The sequence below is a fragment of the Podarcis filfolensis genome (assembly GCF_964270895.1).
Source record: "Podarcis filfolensis genome assembly, chromosome: 3".
NCBI lineage: Eukaryota > Metazoa > Chordata > Lepidosauria > Squamata > Lacertidae > Podarcis > Podarcis filfolensis.
Genome location: NC_139606.1, coordinates 61,046,485 through 61,059,868, shown reverse-complemented (window position 1 = coordinate 61,059,868; position 13,384 = coordinate 61,046,485). Strand labels below are relative to the sequence as shown.

The 13,384-nt window shown below is 42.7% G+C and overlaps 1 protein-coding gene across 1 annotated transcript in view; it reads right to left on the bottom strand.

Annotated features, from left to right (window-relative positions):
* PDE7B (phosphodiesterase 7B) overlaps positions 1 to 13,384 on the bottom strand; it is a 166,502-nt gene that overhangs the window by 135,284 nt on the left and 17,834 nt on the right. The window lies entirely within an intron of this gene.

Here is a 13,384-nt window from a genome sequence, read left to right as displayed (position 1 = left end):
GGACTTGGATCTGAATTGTCACTGTATTTTCATGTTTGTTACTACTCTGGATCAGATTTCCCATGCTTCAATGTTTCTGGTATTTGTTGATATCAGATTTATTTGTTTTTATTTCCAAGGATTTGACAAAAATAACTGTTTCTTAAGTTTTACTTATCAACTTCATAACATGGAAACTTACACAATGTCCATGTTCAAAGCCCCTAGGCAGCACTCCATTTTTCTGAGTAAACGACTCCAAGCCACAGAAAAGCTGTAGGCGGTGAAGGTTAACTGTAGATGAAGGTTGCCTTCCACTTCCTAGCCACCATGGTGCGTGTGTGTGTGTTGGGGGGCTAGCCACTGTATTCAGTGGCAAAGAACATAGAAGCAGACCATATACTGACACTCTTTAACTTGGCGTTCACATGGGAGAATGAGGAAATGGAGGGAGAAGGGGGAGAGAAGTAAGAAGACTCAGTGGTCTATCAGAGCAGTTCCTGGGCCTGCAATCTGAAGAGAAGGGGGGGGCACTCACAACCATAAGATCCTCCTCCTTCTTCAGATGTGGAAAATACACCAAGAGTGAGATGTCCTGGCTCTCTCTGGGTAAAGAATTCAAACTCAGATTATGCCAAAAACTTCCATGTTCAAATCAGTATGGTTCATAAACAAGGCACAGGTTAAAGGCACAACAGGTGCAATATGTTGGCTGCTTAAGCTAAGATGCTGATCCAGTCGTTGACACATACCAGGGATCCCTGTTGTAAAGTAATGGGGTGGGCAAGGGTTTAGTGTGGCAAGTGGGGCATGTCTTTGGACTGGACAAGCAAATGGGAACTCCTTCTGGTGGGCTGGACCTGAGCTGTCCATTCATGCCAGTGCTGGCAACTCCATGTTCTAGGCAACCTGGCATCTGATGCTCCTCCAAAGGCAGAGGCTCACCAGTAGGAACTGGAGGGAAAGGATGCTCCAGCAGTGCAGGGGCTGTGGGCTGGGCTGGCATGGGCTGCTTGGGGGACAGTCTACTAGATCCCTCCCCGGGATCAGACTCCCCAGGTTCTCCCCAGGCAACTCCGATGTCTCTCATGGCCCATCTCAGCCTGCTGGATCCCTCCCTGGAATAATTGGCTTCCAGCTCCTCAGGCTTCTCCCACTGTTCATGCTGATCTGACCAGCCTCTCCAAGACATCTCCATGAGACTTGTGACACTAAACTTGTACAAAGGCCCAACTTATGGTGTCTCTGCTAATCTAATTGTAATCAGAATGCAACACGATATTTCAGCAAATAACAGTTGCTTTTATAGCTTGGGTGCTAGATCTTTGCAAAAATCTAGAAGGTTTAAAGCTTAAACTAAGTGCATAAGTGCAACTGGAAATTGTGTGAGTTCCTGTGATACGTATTGTTTGTTTGTTTGTTTGTTTGTTTGTTTGTTTGTTTGTTTGATTAGTAGATATGATTGTGGCAATGAAGGAAAGTCCTTGGCAGTGCTAAAGGGAAGGTGGTGATTCAACAAATCCTTTGCTTATAATACAGCACTGGTTTAAAGTATTTGGAAGTCAGATTGATACAAATGTGGTGCAAGCCAGGTGAATCAACACCATGTTTGAGCTGTAATAAATAGTCATGCATAGACATGTCATAATTTGGAAGCAGAGGATTATCTCTGATACATCTTTTTAAAAGCAAATGTGAATGTTAAAAGAATGCTGTGAACTGCTCCAGTTATGCTGGAGGGGTGGAGTGGCAAGACAAATTTCCTTAAAATCATAAAGCACAACTGGATTGCTTTAAAAATCCTTTATGAAATGTCTCACAGGTTCAGTAAAAGCTTGTTTCATGTAATCTCCCAAGGGGAACACTAAAAGGTTAAATCTTTTATGTAAAAGTTTCCAGAACAATTTTGAGTATTTAGAACGGATGGTTATATTTCTAAGTAGATATACCAGATAAAAGCATATTGTCTACTGTAACTTGTAAGAGAATAACATGTGAGATTTGAGGCAGAAAGAAATAAGGGTACATCTTAGCATAGGGGAAATAAATGTGGCGCTAATCAACAGATATCAAACTGCTGCTGCAAAGACATTGTTCATACTACAAATTCAAGCATAGATCAGAACAAACATTTTGGTGGCATTTCCCCTCAGCCCTCACAGATAATTTATAGATTCAAAAATATCTGCATCCTATGGACTCCTGATGGTTCATCATTAATTAGTGAAGAAATAATTGCATAATAGATCAGAGATGGTTGAGCAAGCCACTGACTTGCCTGCTTCATAAATCCATTCACATACTCAACTTTTCAAGTCATGGAGTTACCCCCCAATGGGTCTTTTGACCTCTCAGCTTGAACAGTCAAGCAGCCCAACTTCTTGCCCATTCAAATTTCTGTTGCACTACACTACATCATTTGAGGGCAAATGGTGCTTTGCACAAACCACAGTTTGCCACGTTCAGATGAAATGAAAAATCTCCTTCCTTCATGTGCAGGGGAATAGTGGAGGGAGGACTGTACAAGCCTGTAGCTTGCCAGTTCTCATTCTTGTCATAAGCAACCATGGTTTGTCACCACATCTTCAAAATCCATATTGACAGGAACCCTCTTAAACCAGTGGTGTTTCTGGTACTAAATTAGGAGCAACAGGAAACTTTTAAATTTTCTAGATTTGGACAAACTTTTGGTTTCATAATTGTTCACGTACTAGACACAGAGGTTTGGTCTTAGATATTTCTATTTCCATATTATTGAGTATAATGCATATTAAATCAAGACTGTGCTGTTACTTTTTGCACTTCTGTTTACGTTTGTACTCCAAACTAATTTGTACTCTGTTTATTATATGGTTAATTTGCTACATTTTGAAAAACACAAGTATAAACACTTTTTTAAAAAAAAATTGCCCACATACATGAAGCAGTGGCACATGTGTGTGTGCAAGGACAGTGGCACCCTCCCAGCAGCAGTACTGCTTGCCACAATAGGGATGGGACAGGGCAGGGATTGCAACATCCAGGGAGTTCCAGGTTGATGGCAGTGGCCTTGCAGATACATGCACCCACTGCTTGCACCCAACCTGGAGTTCCCCTAACCTTGCCCTCACATCTCCCCATCACCTTCCCCTTGGATGCAGTACTGGCACCCAAAGTACACCACTGCCGCTCCGTTCTCTCATGTACTGCTGTTACATACATGATTGAAATATCACATAATATTGTTGAGTTCTGTTGGGATTCTCACTATTGCCCTCCAGTTTCAGCAGTGGAATGTTTCGGTCTACGTTCTCAAGACAACACCCCCCCATGCTGTTTTGCGAAGAGTGGATGTGTTCATCGGTGACAGACATCTCTTTTTACCTGCCCTAAATAATGTATAATTACAGACCCTCCAAGTGTCCCTATTTTCCAGGGATGTCCCTGATTTAGAGAAGCTGTTCCTATTTCTGATTTGATCCCAGAACGCCCCACTTTTCCTTAGGACGTCCCTATTTTCATCAGAGAAATGTTGGAGGGTATGTTAGCGTTGGGGTGGTTTGTGTGCCAGGAAGGGTTGCACAGAAGGAGGGGGAGGAGGAGGCATGGACAAGGGAGTGAAGGTGAAAACGGGGTTGCAGAATAGAAAAGTGGCTTCAGAAATGGAGTTGGGAAGGTAAAAAATGGTTGCATGGGGTGGGAAGGGTGTTAATATGGGAGGAGTGGCAGGGAGGGTCGGCGCAGGGTGTGAGCAGGGGTGCAGTTCCTATTATAATATAAAAGCACTGGGTGCATTTATAGTGGGGAATTTGGGCCTCAACATCATGCTAGTGATGGTCTTAGTTTCGTACACCAACCATCAGAGTAGAAGCTGAAAGGTCAGAGTTGCAAGTACTAACATGAACAGCCACTCCCAGGTAAGGCAACACCACTGAACTTCCAGCTTACTACGTTAGCTCAGTAGTTTATTATTACATGACTGTGTGATGTAATACAAATTACCACTGCCACTCCAAGGTGGTAGGAAGGAATGCAGCTCCCTGGGATCAGGATTCTAACTGGCTGGTTATTAATACATGGAATGGCATTAACTGATAGCAGGGGATGCAACCCTGTGACGAGTGTGCACAGAATTGCAGGCAATAGCTGGAAAGAGTCATGGCTGGCCGTCTGTCATGGCAAATTAATGAAAGACATTAAAGTAATTGTACATGGACCCCGACTTTCCTTCCACGATTGTAGCAGTTTCCCCTTTTCTTTGCTGCATCCCCCAGTCCTCCACTAAATCTTGTAAATGGCCTGCAGCTGAGCTATGGGCCTTCTCATTCATTCATTCACTCAATTTATATACGGCTCTATACCCACAGGTCTCAGGGCAGTTCACAAAATAAAATCACAATATAAAACCACAAAATATATAATCAAAATAAAAGCAGCAGCAACTGTTGTTGTCACTGTCTTTCTATCTTAAAAGGAAAACATACCTGCTTTTTTCTTCCAACCACACTGAGGTGCCCAAGGAAGCTTTCAAAGAGAGAAAGAGGCATGTTCCTTCTTATTGCTGTGCTGGTTGCACCTGCTGTCTCTTCCCTGTTGCTGGCAACACAGGTGCAGAAAAGGCTTGCTAGCCCAGCTGGTAAAGAGAAGGCCCTTGAGGAAGCTGCTGTTCCTTTAAGAGTTGCACAGAACCAAGAATTTCACCAGGTGCAGTGTTTCCCATGCTTTCTGACAGAAGAAGGCAGCAGGTGGAATTGTCCTTTCCATGCAAGGTTGCAGGAACTTTTTTTTGGGGGGGGGGTGGGTCTGAACTAAATGGCTTTACACTTTATCCCAGAAATCTGTCTACAGAAGCAATGCCTTCCTAAGGGTTGTAGCACCTCTACACAGCAACTGGTGTGGGCAAATGCCTCCCACTGGCTTCAGTAAGAGGCTGTTCCCAAGCCAGATTGCTGGGGGTGAGGGAGGGAGTCTGAATACGCCTGAGTGGCCCCACCCACTTTTGCATTGGCCCTGCCCACCAGTGGCATGTGGCTTCCAGAAGGCTAGCCATGAGGAAATGCATCTGTCAAGCTCAAAAAGATTCCCAGCCCCTGCTTCACACAGACACAGACGAACATGTCTCTGGAAGCTGGGAGAGAAAGAGGCTGGTGCCCTGCATATTAACCAATTTGGGCAGGTGAAGTGCAGCTAATACCCCTTGCTCACATCTTTATCACGATTGTGGCACTGTTTTTCTTCAATTCTGTCCTCATTTTATTTATGAAGTCGGAGGGTTCAGCGCTATTTTTCTAGAAAAGAGGTGCCGGAGCTTGCCATGAACGCCTCCCTTGTTCTCTTACAACAGCAATGGCACCCACCTGAGAGGTGCTGGAACTGAGTTCCAGCAAGTTCCGGCTGAAAAAAAGAAGCCCAGGGAGGGATCATACCATAACAGTCATATATTTATTGCGTAACAAATATAAAATGAAGAAGTCGCGTTCACAACTAAGAACCAACGTTGAATGTTTTGTTTAAAAACCATAACCAAAATGTAATGACTCTTCTGTACACATGTACACAAGAAAGTAATAATTATCTTGTAGTGAAAACACAAACCAAAGGAAGAATAAAGTGTGAGAGAACGGGTAGGAGTGTGTGTGTGTGTGTGTGTTATGAAAGGACTAAAATGTGAATTAAAGGCATATGTTGACTGAAATCATTTGAGCGGTTCCTGATCTATAATCCTAAAGGCAGACTATTCTATCAGCAAGGCTCATAATCGGGCTAAACATGACCCAGATTAAGAGGAAAGCTCTTGGCTAGCAGGGAGGAGAAGTTGAATTGTGCAATGTTCGGCGATTAACTCAGATTCACTATAGGGATGAGCGAGGATTTTACAGTCAATCCCTTGTGAAAGTGGTAGGTCAGCATGACTTTCTTCGGGACAGAGACAACAGAGTCATATTTGTCATGTGTACTCTGCCTGGAAACTTGCTGCCATTCTTGATGCACGGAAATGAAGTTTGACAGAAAACCACTCATCTGAGTCAAACTTCACATTCATGCTTTTCTGACACGAGCTATTTGGTCACCTTCATTTGCAAAAGTAGCATGGTACAGGAGCTAGTAACTCCCCAATCACACTTGCCATGGCTCAGTATCATTGTATTTCTAGCTCACATCTGGTATTGCCCTTATACTGACAAGTGTAAGAATGGCTACCAGTTCTGTGGCAACAAAGTTTGGTGGTCTCTAATCCTGTTTTCCAGTCAGTTTAAGAGTCAAACAACACTTGATATTTTGGTGTTTAACCTGAGGGTTTTCTAAAAATGCTAATAATGCTAATAATGCTAATAATAATAATAATAATAATAATAATAATAATAATAATAATATATCATTTCTACCCCGACCTGGCTGGGTCTCCCCAGTCACTCTGGGCGGCTTCCAACAAAAGATTAAAAATACATTAAACCATCTGTCATTAAAAACTTCCCTAAACAGGGCTGCCTTCAGATGTCTTCTAAATGTCATATAGTTGTTTATTTCTTTGACATCTGACAGGAGGGCGTTCCACAGGGCGGGTGCCATTACCGAGAAGGCCCTCTGCCTGGTTCCCTGTAACTTCGCTTCTCGCAGTGAGGGAACCACCAGAAGGCCCTCGACGCTGGACCAAGAGCCGGCACCAGCTGGGTAGACTGATAACTATCAGGATCAGAGGAAACCTGGAAGGGGGATTTACTGAGGAAGAGGGAGATCCTGAGGAAAATCTCTTTTCTGAAATTTGTATTGAGAGGAAATTTCCCACTGGAACCAATGACAGAATAACATGGACAGGCAGGATCATGGGCCTTGTTAACTATGCTTTAGGATGCTACAAAACATTCCTTTTGATCTTGACTAAGTTTCTTTTGAGCTTGACTAAGAATCTCTTTGCAGGGTATTCTTTAAGACTTTTTCACCTCACTGAGTTGCTATTCCATTTTTCTGTCATGCTGACAGTGTATAATGATGAAATTTCTGTGTTGCTGTTCTTTAATGACACTAGTGATATCATGATAGTTCATTTTCTGTTGGTTTTTTTTACTTCCCACTAGCCAAACTGGGACCAAACCTTTTGCTCTGATTTCCTTTTCTGATTTCTTTTCGTCTGGGCAACCCAGGACCTCCATACACACTGCCCAGGCTTGTGCCCCAGGGACGTCACTTTCGTGCTGCTAATGCAGCCATTTGACTTCAACCTGGGGACACACTCCATTGTCTCTTGACCAACAACAGAAAACATGTAGCAGAAAATGGACTATGAAGGAGTAATATATATTTCCTGTACCCAGTTTATATATGAATTATACTAATATATATGAATTGTCTAAATCAAAGGATACATAGATAGAATAATAACAAAAAGCCCTGCTGCTGGTAGCAGTTAGTGTGAAATAGCATGGCATTCGTGTGCAATAGCATCACTGGCATAAGACCCCAAAATAAAGGATTTGCGAAATGCAGTGCAGGGTTACAGATGGATGTGCTGGATCCAAAGTCTGAGTGCTACTACAGGAAGAAGTTTTAACCACCTCTGCATATGCCCTGGCCAGCAAGTCTGCAGATGCAGCGGGGAATGAGTTGCTCTCTGCCCTACTCTGCCTTGATTAAGATTCGTCTCAAAGTGTCTTTGTTTTGTCATGTTAAGCTAGTGGTCTACTAAGGCACCTAGATCCTATTCACACGTACTAGTGGCAAGCCAGTTGCCCCTGATCTTATATTTGTGCAGCTGGTTCTTCCTGCCTAAGTGTAGAACCTTACATTTGGACCTATTGAAATCCATTTTGTTAGTTTTGGCCCAGTTCTCCCGTTTATTAAGGTCATCTTGAATCCTGATTCTGCCTTCTGCGGCATCGGTTACCCCTCCCAGTTTGGTGCCATGTGCAAATGTGATGAGAATTTGATGAGAGGGGATGGCCCAAGGAGAGTCCAGAGAGCTGGAAAGAGACTCCTGGGGGGCTTCATTTGCCCCCTGTGCCTGGGGTTCCCCACCCCTGCTTTAAGCTTTCAAAGCAAAATGTTTTTATTTCACCTTCTGGCTACCATTTCTACTGATGCTGAAACTTTTGTCCCATGACAGCCTTATAAATGACTTGAAGTATGATATATGTCCAGATAACACACTGCTAGCAGTGAGCCAAGGCACACCTTGCTTCTCAATGACAGATCGCTAAGTTATTTCCATAAGCACAACTGCAATACCACTCCAGATCTACTAGGCAGATGCGCAGAGACTGCTTCTGGTGGAGATGAGAGATAGTGCTCTTTCCCACTTTTTGTGCGCACTGTAAGACACACTTAGCAAGTCTGGTGCTCTTTGAAGTGCGCACCACTCAGAGTGACGTTAATCACTGGTGGCAGTCTCTCATTGTAGTAATCAAGAGTGTTAGAGGTTACATAAATGAATGTCACCCCGATAAGAGAATATGAAGCAGACAGTCTCTATAGAAGAGAATGATTGGGAGAAACAAGGAAAGAGGAAGCAAGGAGGAGACAGTAAAGGGGGGGAAACAGGGGAGGAGAATGGAAGTGAGATGCAAGTTCACAATCCTTCTCTCACACACATAACGTATCAGGAAATATATCAGCTACTCAGTTTCCTTATCTTAAAAAGGGGGAAATATATTTAATTGTAGTGAGGATGAATATACATCCTGAAGCAGTCATATAATATTGTTATAGGAGGATGTACTTTCTATAAACAGGGGAAGAGATACTGTTTTGCAGTCCATCTTCTTTGAGTGGTAGGAAGACAGCCTTTATTAAACCAGCTTCCTTGACCAGCTTTTAATGTGTTATGTTTTATTATGTTTTTATATATGTTATATATGTTGGAAGCTACCCAGAGTGGCTGGGATGACCCAGTCAGCTGGGCAGAGTACACTTCTTCTTCTTCTTCTTCTTCTTCTTCTTCTTCTTCTTCTTCTTCTTCTTCTTCTTCTTCTTCTGCACTTCAGATTAAAGGTGGTATTCAACTAAGTTTTACTCAAAGTAGACCCACTAAGTTAGGTCCATTAATTTCAATGGGACTGTTTTGAGTAAAACTTATCCCCTGGCCGTTTCCAGATGACCTTCTGATTAAGTATTTATCCTGATTTGTTTGCAGAGAGGTTAGACAATGTTGGCGATTTATTGAGCATTTCAACATTCATTTGTCTGAAGGGAGGTTAGATGACATTGCATCAAGCAAGTACTGTGCCACATTTTCCAGTGCATTTCCCCATAATTTTCCATATTGCAAAAAGTCTATTTTTATTTTATTTTATTCTAGGTTGAGCAAGTATTGGGATGTACAGCAGGAAGAACCAGACAGAACAAGACAGCAGGAAGCACCACAGCAATCCGGCACCCCAGAGCTGGTTCCAGGGGTCAGCATATCTAGGATCCCAGTGCTGACCCCCAGGGCTCACTGACCCTGCGCTTCCTCCTCTTTGGTGTGGCTGCCTATTCATACAAGCAGTGACTTCCACCACATCCTCCCCATCTAAGAAGTGGTATAGATTCCCAGAGGGAGAGAGTGAATGAGCAGTAGTGACAATGTCAACGAGTAAAGTGGGCTCATAAAAGAAGGGGGTTCATTGAGAGAATATTGTCCAATGATCACCCCCTGCGCTCCCCTCCCCCAATCTAGAACCAACATTAAAATGCACATCATTTTGAAATCGGCATGAGTTGGAAATGTTTATCTTCACAAACCTGATATATATGTTTTTGTGTTGTCTGTTATGTCTATAAAGTTCAGTTAATACAATTGCTCCTGGCCGCTTCATCCTGAGAGACTTGCAGCTAACAAGCAAGGAAGGTGATGTCTTGATATCTCATGTGTAGTTATGGAAGGGGGGGGATTTAATTTGCTTCCCATTTAAAGGCAAATCTACCTAATTCACACTTTCTGATGCAAGACTTGAACTGGAACACAGCCAACCTTTGAAATTCGTACTTCTTCAGATTTTGCAACGCAATTCTCCAGCTAAGTAATGTGTACAAAAATGCAGGTGCTAAGGTAAAGTGTGTGTGAAATGTATACATTATTGAAAATAGCATACAAAATGCATTATGTAAGAGAATAATGCTTTACAAAATGCGTGTATTTGGCGAAATTGCATACAAACACATGCACATTAGGGTAAGTTCACACTGAAATGCTGCAGAATTTTCACGAGGACTCATTGTGTGTGTGTGTGTGTGTGTGTGTGTGTGTGTTTTAAAGGTGCAAACTGACATGGAGATACGGCAAACAGAACTTGGAAAAATGAGAAACAGAGATAAACCAAAATGGTGAGATTCATCCATCCCACTTCATGCATAACATATTTCAGTCCCCATTTTGTGGTTAGACGAAGCATTGGAAAAATCAGCATTTAGACACTGGTTGAAAGGACTTGACATCTGCATGAGTGAATAGCAAATGCAGTAGCCAGGGGTGCCCAGACTTTTTTCAAAGAGGGCCAGATTTGATGAAGTGAACATGCATGAGGACTGACCAAAGTTGTTGACCCTTTTTCCTTTAGGATTGTAGTTGAGCTTTTTTTATGATTTTACCCCAGGACTTTGGACACACAAGGGGTGAGGGTGAAATCCCAAGCTTGGTTATTTTACAAAGCTATTACCAAGGGGAGCTTTGCATGCCCTATAATTTTGTTCTGCATCGTCAATGACACCCCTGCCAAAGCCTTCCCTTGTAAAGTACACTTTGATGCTTCGCTTTGTCTGGTTTCCAATCTTGTATAAACTGTTTCCTTTATGATTTAAAGAGACAGTAATCAGTGTCGTTCACAACAGGAAATATCTGATGGGCTGTAACTGGTAAAAGCCATGCTACATGTGACCTTCTTTTTCTTTCTTGCATTCTGCCCATGAATAGACTTTTGTGGGCGTTTACTGGGCTTTAAAAGGAGCCAAGATTCTATCTTTTGACTCAATTTCTGATCAAGAACTGAATTAGGATACTAGTGCAAATTTAAAGAAGAGACGCGTCTGATGGAATGGAGTGCAGACTTAGGGCATTCAATTCGGCAATATTAGAAAGTTGCCTTGGGAAAAGGGAAAATGCAAATTCCAAGCTTGCTTTGTAAAGACAATGAGAATTGACCTCATTCGGCTCTGTCAGTGATATTTTGCCTCTTCTGAGAAGAAGCCCCCAGGGGTCCCCAGAAGAAAATGAGAAAATGCCTGTTTTCAAATGGGCTATGAAATTAGTTAATCAGAACAATGAATATACCAAGTTGGCTCAAAGATGTAGAACGGAGGTAACTATGCAAATGAAAATCCATGAGAATTCATGAAAAGATTTAGCCCAACTGATTTCTGCTTTGAACTCAGTGAATGTGAGCACTCAGTGCCAGAGTCTATTTGAAGTTAAGTAGGTGTGAACTTGAATGGTGCCTGAGCGGGAAACCAGTGGCAGTCCAATGTCATAGTCCCCCAACCATCCCTATGTACAAGAGAGAGCCCCTCTTTTCCACTGCCTCTCCCTCAGGGAAAAATAGCCCCCCTTTGCCTCTCTCTTTGATTGTTAGATACCATCAGCCCCAGTCAACATGACCCATGATCAGGAATGACAAAGGTTGTTGTTGGCTACCCTGGCTTCAATTTATGTGGGAGTGAATGCACACACACACACACACACACACACACACACACACACACACATACACACCTCTGTGTAAGTTATGTGTGTGCCAGAGGGGTAAATCTCAGCCAGTGAAACTTAGTGTTAAAAAATGGACCATCCAAGTACACAAGAGTGTCTATGTTTTCCTATATGAAATGTTGGAAGGGGTACGATGGAAAGCTCTCTTTCACCTCCACACCCCTGCTCACCAAAAGGGGCAACTGCACATGGGGTGTATAGTCAGGGCAGGTGGGGGGGCATGATAATCTGTAACTTCTCACAAAACTGTGAAGTGAATTTTATTGCACAATCTCCATGCAATCAAAAATCCAGGGCTTAATTTTAATATAGCTTTGAATGGAAGTTATTCACAGCTAACTTCAGCTGGTTCAGAGCCAAGGAGTAGGGCACCAGCAGTATTTTCATGACTCTATCTTAGGTAAGAAGAATTTGACCTTTTTATCTCATCCTCACAAGAAGCCTATGGTGTGGGTTACTTACTTAATATCAGAATCATGCTTAGTATCTGTATAGTGCTTTGAAGAGTTTTCCATGCATTATCTAGTTGTAATCCTCCCAACACCCCTGCAAATTCTATTATCCTCCATATTACAGACAGGTGGGGGGAGGGCTGAGGGTGAGAGAGTAGCTCTTCAGCCAACTGTTGTGCCATGCTCAGGCACAGTCGGGCTTTATTTCCAGGCAACGGACCAGAATGAAGACTTCTCCACTCCAGTCTGCCACTCAGGCTCCACCCCCGAGTTTGCCCCTGTTAAGGCAATTTCAAAATTTGGGATAGCGACTTTAGTCACCAACCGGGGCAAGTCCCAACAGCCAAGCACCATGTGGAATTGTTTTGTCCCCGGGTGTGTGAGGGACTGCTGGGCCGGGCCACAACCACTGCCCACCTCTGAACCAAGTATGCGGCCATTATCCTCCATATTACAGATGGGAGGCAGGAGGACTAAGCTCCTGGTAAAGGTGAGATTTGAAGAAGGGCCTTCCTGATTCATTGCTAATTCTCTTAGTCTCTATATTTCACCTGGTATGCTGCAAGCCACTCAGAATCTCTGGGGCAACCCAGGGTACAAATAAGTAAGTAAGTAAGTAAGTAAGTCAGGGCTCACACTTTTTAAACATTTCAAAGTAATAACTTTGATAGGAGCTTTGTCAGAAAAATATTCCCCAGTCGTTTCCTTACTTTGCCCTACATTGAGAATAAAATGTGTATAACAAAACATGTATCTTTTCGATTGAGGCCTCTCAGCACAGTATGATGCTGTAGCAGATATACCAAATGTTTAGACAAGTATTTCAGGGACTTTGCATGGCCATGCATGGCATTCATTTGGAAACTTTCCCCAGTAAAAAAAACCGACGACAGTGAAGTCAAATCATGTTATGCACGTGAAGTCAAGGCATTAGTGATAACAGCTGTGTGCTATTAGGAAGAAGAATAGAAAAACTTTTCTGAATGGAAATACTACCTCCTAGTTTTTAGCCAAATGGATTTTTTAAAAAAACCAAAAACAACACTCCTAAATTTTAGCAAGAGGTGATTTCTAACCTTCCCTTGGTTGCTGTATTGTCCTTCCGTCACGGCAGCAATTCGATACGGCTTGGATGGGGCCCCTTTCTTTCCACTCCTTTCCATTAACTTGGTACTGATAATTTCACTTTTTAAACAAAACAAAATAAAACCTCTCTTTTCCTGTGAGTCTAGGCAGTGAACAGAGCAATAGAGATCAACAGCCAAAAAGGAACTAAAAGAATCCCTAAGCAAGACTAAAG